At 48.2% G+C, this 8,224-nt stretch overlaps 1 pseudogene; it reads right to left on the reverse strand.

Annotated features, from left to right (window-relative positions):
* Positions 1–7,166: 7,166 nt before the first annotated feature.
* LOC124799427 lies at positions 7,167–7,284 on the reverse strand (annotated as a pseudogene).
* Between the last annotated feature and the right edge of the window lie 940 nt (positions 7,285–8,224).

The following is an 8,224-nucleotide window of genomic DNA, read 5'->3' on the forward strand; positions in this document are numbered from 1 at the left end:
ACACACATACGGAAAAATAGCGCAGTTGCTCTAGGTGTTGACAACAGTACTACATTTACAAGGGAATTTAGAATACGTGGCCTAAAGTGACGTCATGACCGCGTGTGCAGGAGTGACATAACATCGGTAAAATTAGGGGAAGCACGTATAAACTGAGGGAATTGTGGGAGAACGAGAGAGTACTTACACATCTGATTTGTCAGGAAAATTATTGCACATGGGAACGAGTGTGTGACAGGAATACGAGAAAAATCGACATGGAAGCATTGGGAACCAGGGAAACTGTAACTAATCGTGGACAGCGGTAATACTCTGACATCCTTGCAATGTCGTATTCCTAGTGTAGTAATCTTAGGAATACAACAAAGGAGATTAGGATACGTACAGGGGGATTTTTATAGTCATTCGATATCAGTAAATTGTAGGTGTTATGCTTCTGGTTTCTTTGTGCAGTCCACGGATACTCTGCTTGGTTGAGAATTTCCCTTTGTACGTTGGTATGCTATTTGTCTCGTTGCGATAGCTCTCTGCCTCATCATTCATGTTTGGAAGACTAGACAGTCTTGTAACTAATGGAACACTGCTGTCAGAACATTATGGGATTTTGAGAGAATTATCAGGCATCTGTGACTTGGCAGGGGACTTCTCTTACTAGTCGAAATCAGATGGATTCAAATGGTGTACATCGAAGAAGAGGAGATTTCTGAGAAAATGGCGGGTAAGTCTGACAAAAGGGAAGTTGAGAGAGGAGCTCTACAGGGTGGTCCATTGATCGTGACCGGGCCAAATATATCACGAAATAAGCGTCGAACGAAAAAACTACAAAGAACGAAATTTGTCTAGCTTGAAGGGGGAAACCAGATGGCGCTATGGTTGGCTCGCTAGATGGCGCTGCCGTAGGTCAAACGGATATCAACTGCGTTTTTAAAAATAGGAACCCCCATTTTATTACCTATTCGTGTAGTACGTAAAGAAATATGAATGTTATAGTTGGACCACTTTTTTCGCTTTGTGATAGATGGAGCTGTAATAGACACAAACGTATAAGTACGTGGTGTCACGTAACATTCCGCCAGTGCGGACGGTATTTGGTTCGTGATACATTACCCGTGTTAAAATGGACCGTTTATCAATTGCGGAAAAGGTCGATATCGTGTTGATGTATGGCTATTGTGATCAAACTGCCCAACGGGCGTGTGCTATGTATGCTGCTCGGTATCCAGAGCGACATCATCCAAGTGTGCGGACCATTCGCCGGATAGTTACGTTATTTAAGGAAACAGGAAGTGTTCAGCCACATGTGAAACGTCTACCACGACCTGCAACAAATGATGATGCCCAAGTAAGTGTTTCAGCTGCTGTCGCGGCTAATCCGCACTTCAGTAGCAGACAAATTACGCGAGAAGCGGGAATCACAAAAACGTCGGTGTTGAGAATGCTACATCAACATCGATTGCACCCGTACCATATTTCTATGCACCAGGAATTGCATGGCGACGACTTTGAACCTCAAGTACAGATCTGCCACTGGGCACAAGAGAAATTACGGGACGATGACAGATTTTTTGCACGCGTTCTATTTAGCGACGAAGAGTCATTCACCAACAGCGGTAACGTACGCCGGCATAATATGTGTTATATTGTTAGAGGAGGCCGAAATGCACGCTATAAGCTCACGCAGGATGGCGTGAGGTCTGAAACAGGATACGTAATGAATGCTATAGAGAAAAGTACGAAGCTTCTAGAATACTTAACTTTAATCCATCATTTGTATACATCGTTCTTGATGAGACATGCTTCATACGATAACTATCAATTGCTATGGCGCCTTGCTGGGTCGTAGCCATTGACTTAGCTGAAGGCTATTCTAACTATCTTCTCTGCAAATAAACGAGGCTACGTCAGTGTTGCATCACTAGCTAAGTCGTCCGTACAACTGGGGCGAGTGCTAGTAAGTCTCTCGGGACCTGCCGTGTGGTGGCGCTCGGTCTGCGATCACTGACAGTGGCGACACGCGGGTCCGACATGTACTAATGGACCGCGGCCGATTTAAAGCTACCACCTAGCAAGTGTGGTGTCTGGCGGTGACACCACATTCCTCCCCCGCAAATCGGCGAACGGTCGTGTTATAAGGCTTCCGCCCGCCGTGGGGAGGACCCCATGTTGGCGTCTGTGATGAGGTGGGGAGCCGAACAACAGGCGAGGCTGTGCCACCCGCACCCGGCCATTCGGTCCGAGGGGAGCTAGGAAACGCCTGAAAACCTAGTCCAGGGTGCACGCCAACATGCGGTGTATGCGACCATAAAGAGACAGGAGGGGCCGAAGGGGCGACCTCCTTCGCGTCGGGGTACCCGACGCGCGAAGACGCCATGTCACGGAGCGGGCAAGAGTTCCATGGCGGAGGACTGCTGGTCACGGGAAGCGATCGGCGGCGCGTGACCCAGGGAGGCGCTTGGCGGCTGCAGCGACGCGTCCACTGCAGGAGGCGTCGGCGGGAGAACAGGCGGCGGCGACGGCGCGTCGCCATGGGGCAAAATGGAAGGCAGCGTCGGTAATACCTGGGGATGAGGCGAGCCAGTAGATGGGTCCCCTGGGCGCTGACCGGACGGCACCGTCGCTGAAAGCAGACGGGGAGCGGCAGAACCCGTGCGACGACAGAGGCGCAGCTGATTGAGATGCCGACGCACCTCACCAGAGGCCCCCAAAACCAAATACATCACGCGGCCGAGGCAGCGAAGAATGCGCCCTGCGAGCCAACGCCGTGAACCTCGATAGTTGCGATAGAATACAACGTCGCCTGGAGCAAAAACAGGAGTCTGCCGCTGCACAGGAACCTGATGCGGCAGATGCAGCAAAGACATCAAGGTTCGATGAGGACGACCGTGGAGCAACTCAGCCGGCGAGCGACCATCTCGGGGCTGAGAGCGATACGAAGACAAAAAGAGCAACAACATGTCCTCCCGAGAATGCGACTCTTTCAACTTCAACATCTGTGACTTGAAAGTCCGGACCAATCGTTCAGCAGCACCGTTTTACTGAGGCGAAAACAGCGCGGACGTCAGATGTTGAATACCATTGGACTTGCAGAATCACTGAAATTCTGCGGACATGAATTGTGGGCCATTGTCGGAAACAATAGTCTGTGGAAGACCTTCAATGCAAAAGATAGCAGACAACGCTTAGATGGTGGCAGATGACGTCGTGGAAGACATCTGGACAACAAAAGGAAAATTACTGAAAGAATCAACAACAACCAACCATCGATCATTCCAGAATGGACCAGCAAAATCGATGTGTACGCGTTGCCAAGGGGAAGTGGCTTTTGGCCATGCAAAGAATTTCCGCGGTGGTGCAGAGTGTTGTTCGACACACGTCATGCAAGAAGAGCACATTTTCGTAATCGCAGCATCGATTCCGAACCAAGTACAGTGCTGCCGAGCAAGCTGTTTCCTTCGCACTATACCCCAATGTCCTTGGTGGAGAAGCCATAAGACAGAAGACTGTAACGAACGTGGGACCACGACTCTGGACTGATCATTATCATGTGTAGGGGTGCAAACGTACCGTGTGATAGTGAAATTATTTCCCCGACGCGACGTAGCAACTCTGTCCTATGAAGAAATTTTGTCTGCTTTAGACGCATATTTCAAAGAATCAGTCAATGTGGTTGCAAAACGGTATACGTTCTTTCGTACAAAACGTACGGCCAGTCAATCAAATCGGAAGTGGGTTGCAACTTTGCAAGGCCTTACAAGGGATTGTGCTTTCGAGTGTGAATGTGGACTCCCTTATTCAGATACTTTGGTGCGTGATGCAATTGCACAGAACGTTTCTGATGTTCGTATATGGGAGCAAATTTTGAAACTAGTCAGTCCCTCCCTTCATCAAGTGATCGACATATTGGATAGGTAACACACACTTGACTTTGCTCAGGAATTGTTTGAAACTTCGCCAGCTGTGTGTCACGTTAACCGGCCCGCCGGGCGAGCTGCACGAAACGGTAAACAGCCCTCGCACACGTCCGCGCAACCACGTGTCCCGCGGCAGCAAGCAAATGCAGTGCTCAAATCATGCCCGCGGTGTGATACTAGACATTCGCGTGAGAATTGCCCGTCACGCCAAGCTATTTGCTTTTTCTGTAATAGAAAAGGACATGTTCAGAGTGTTTGCCAGAAAAAGCTCAGATCGGACACTCACAACGATTCCAGGCCCTTTGCTTCGCGCCAGAATCGGAATCGAATCAAGAATACTCAGGCTCGTGAACCTTCGCCCATGGACATTCGTGTAGTTAATTCCCCTCGGCCCAGTGACACTCTCTCTCAAAGTGACTGGGTGCGTCCCACAAAAAGTGTGCGTCGACGTCGCCGGAAATCACGTCAATTAGCAAGTGATTCTGTACCAGTGTCTGTTCAAATTGCACGAGACAGTCTCTCTTGTCGTCAGCAGGACAATAAACTTTTTGTAGACTTGGACATTAATGGCAACGTGATCCCATCCTCGTCGCCACTTGTTATATTGCTAGAGAAGGCCGAAATGCACGCTATAAGCTCACGCAGGATGGCGTGAGGTCTGAAACAGGATACGTAATGAATGCTATAGAGAAAAGTACGTAGCTGCTGGAATACTTATCTTTAATCCATCATTTGTATACATCGTTCTTGATGAGACGTGCTTCATACGATGACTATCAATTGCTATGGCGCCTTGCTGGGTCGTAGCCATTGACTTAGCTGAAGGCTATTCTAACTATCTTCTCTGCAAATATACGAGGCTACGTCAGTGTTGCATCGCTAGCTAAGTCGTCCGTACAACTGGGGCGAGTGCTAGTAAGTCTCTCGAGACCTGCCGTGTGGTGGCGCTCGGTCTGCGATCACTGACAGTGGCGACACGCGGGTCCGACATGTACTAATGGACCGCGGCCGATTTAAAGCTACCACCTAGCAAGTGTGGTGTCTGGCGGTGACACCACAATATGCACTATTGGGCAACAAAAAATTCACGATGGCTGCGACACGTGGAACATTAGCGACCTTGGCAGGTTAATGTATGGTGCGGTATTATGGGAGGACGGATAATTGGCCTCCATTTTATCGATGGCAATCTAAATGGTGCAATGTATGCTGATCTCCTACGTAATGTTTTACCGATGTTACTACAAGATGTTTCACTGCATGACAGAATGGCGATGTACTTCCAACATGATGGATGTCCGGCACATAGCTCGTATGCGGTTGCAGATGTATTGAATAGCATATTGCATGACAGGTGGATTGGTCGTCGAAGCACCATACCATGGCCCGCACGTTCACCGGATCTGATGTCCCCGGATTTCCTTCTGTGGGGAAAGTTGAAGGACATTTGTTATCGTGATCCACCGACAGCGCCTGACAACATGCATCAGCGCATTGTCAATGCATGTGGAACATTACGGAAGGCGAACTACCCGCTGTTGAGAGGAATGTCGTTACACGTATTGCCAAATGCATTGAGGTTGATGGACATCACTTTGAGCATTTATTGCACTAATGTTGTATTTACAGGTAATCACCCTGTAACAGCATGCGTTTTCAGAAATGATAAGTTCACAAAGGTACATGTATCACATTGGAACAACCGAAATAAAATGATCAAACGTACCTACGTTCGGAATTTAATTTAAAAAACCTACCTGTTACCAACTGTTCGTCTAAAATTGTGAGCCATATGTTTGTGACTATTACAGCGCCATCTATCACAAAGCGAAAAAAAAGGTCCAACTAAAACATTCATATTTCTTTACATACTACGCGAATATGTAATAAAAATGGGGGTTCCTATTTAAAAAAAAAAAACGCATTTCATATCCGTTTGACCTATGGCGGCGCCATCTAGCGGGGCAACCATAGCGTCATATGGTTTCCCCCTTCAAGATAGACAAGTTTCGTCTTTGTAGTTTTTTCGCTTGACGCTTATTTCGTGAGATATTTGGCCCTGTCACGATCAATACCGCTTCTTCCAAGTATTGTGGGAAAACATATTAAAACTTCTCACATACGTATCGCGAAGCTACTGTAATGACAGAACTGAGTGTTAATACGTTGGTTTTTACTGGGAGACAATTTGAGCAATGGTGCCTACTCTTTATCACTGGCGCCAGCCGTGTGCCGGCTTTTCGCCTTAGCTTGATTGGCTTTGGCGTGGTTGACCACGTGAATTTTAAAAGGAGCGGGCTAAGACGGGCTGACAGGTCGGTTTCCAGCGAGGATGGAGGGAGTTACGAGGAAGTTCGGGGGAGGGCATTACTCTCGCGTACCGAGCGTGGTACGGCTACGGCGGTCGCAGCGAGCAGTCTGCCCCAGGGCAGTGCGAAGCAGCGTTGGTTTGGTGCGACGCTGAGGGGCGACACCACTGAGTGGGTCGGCACGGCGAGGACACGTTGGCGTAGCGGAGCTGGGGTTGTCAGCGTCCGCAGTGGAAGCCGCTGTCCGTGGCCAGTTACGACTGTGCTGGCTGTGGCTCTGTCTTGTCCCGTGGCATCACACAGCATCTGCTGTTACAGACGGCGTCGTTTGTAGCGGGTGAGCCGTTTTAAGTTCTGTGCTCCGAAATACCAAGTTGTTGGCAGCTATTTTTCTGTCGGAAACCCCGCCATGTTGTGATTACACTACTCTTTCTGGCTCAGCAGTATCCGAGTTCTGCCCCTTCTGTACTGATATGCATATTTACATCAGTTCGTTGCGACTTTAAAATGATTTTTCTAAGGTAGTGCCAGGCACGTAACATTTAAAATATTTTAACACGAACCCAGTGTAAAACGCTAAGCTCCTGTAGTTCTGTTAGTGATTCTTAAACTACAGTGTAATTATAATTAAAGTTAAACTTTCAAACCGCTGTATAAACAATACCACTGGTCAGAATGACGACAAATTTCAACGTAATATTATCGGAGAAGGGGGAAGACGTATAAAACTAAACTAAACTCCTCCCGCACAGGTAATGAAGGCCAAAAGGCACCGACCGGCCGCCGTGTCATCCTCAACTTACCGGTGTCACTGGATGCGGATATGGAGGGGCACGTGGTCAGCACACCGCTCTCCCCGCCGTATCTCAGATTCCGAGATCGGAGCCGCTACTTCTCAATCAAATAGCTCCTCAGTTTGCCTCAGAAGGGCTGAGTGCACCCCGCTTGCCAACAGCGCTCGGCAGATCGGATGGTCACCCATCCAAGTGCTAGCCCAGCCCGACAGCGCTTAACTTCGGTGATCTGACGGGAACCGGTGTTACCTCTGCGGCAAGGCCGTTGGCCGGAAAACGTGTGGCAGAAGAAAAATAAATAGTTACAAAATGTAGCAATAGATGGCACTGTAAGCATCATAATTTAATATTGGTCGACTGCAAATGACGAATCATATAACAATGCCTCGGGTGTACGTGTGACGTTAAACAAACTGTACTACTCAGTGTGCACGGGTGTACAGGTCTGATACTGTCAGTTGCATTAGCCCATCCACCACGGCAAAGTCATATGACATCGGATGTGAGAAATCGGTTTTTAAATGTCCTGAGACCAGAAACTGCATAAAATGCACCAATCACATCTGTTTTTAGTTGTCCTGAGGCCAAAAAGCGCATAAACAGCATCAGTCACATCACTTTTTGATTGCCCTGAGGCCATAAACCGCATATAAAGCATCAATCAAAATCAAATCGGATTGTTAATTTCCTTGTGACTGGCGCAAAATATGTTCAATATGCTGTCCACTGTTTTCTGCAACAAGTTGAAATTGAGAAACAGCATGTTCCACAACTGATCGAAGTGTTTCCGGGGTCACCTTCAGGATGTGTTGCGCAATGCGTGCCTTCAATGCAGCTTACATTTGCAATCGGAACACTGAACACAGTATCTTTCATATAGCCCCACAGCCAGAAGTGACAAGGATTAATATCAGGTGATCCGAACGGCCAGGCTGTAGGGAAATGGCGGCTGATAATTCTAGCATTCTCGAAATAGCGTTTCAGCAGCTGCTTAACTGGATTTGCAATGTGCAGAGGTGCACCATCTTGCATGAAAATGATCCCACCCACACATCGACGCTGCTGGAGAGCTGGAATGACGTGGTTGCGCAAAAGACACTCATAGCGAGTACCAGTGAAGGCACAGGTAACAGGACCAGAAGCACCTATCTCTTCGAAAAAATATGGTCCTATGATAAATCGTGCCGTAAACTCGCACTACACACTGACC

This window comes from Schistocerca piceifrons, chromosome 5 (genome assembly GCF_021461385.2).
Source record: "Schistocerca piceifrons isolate TAMUIC-IGC-003096 chromosome 5, iqSchPice1.1, whole genome shotgun sequence".
Taxonomy (NCBI): domain Eukaryota; kingdom Metazoa; phylum Arthropoda; class Insecta; order Orthoptera; family Acrididae; genus Schistocerca; species Schistocerca piceifrons.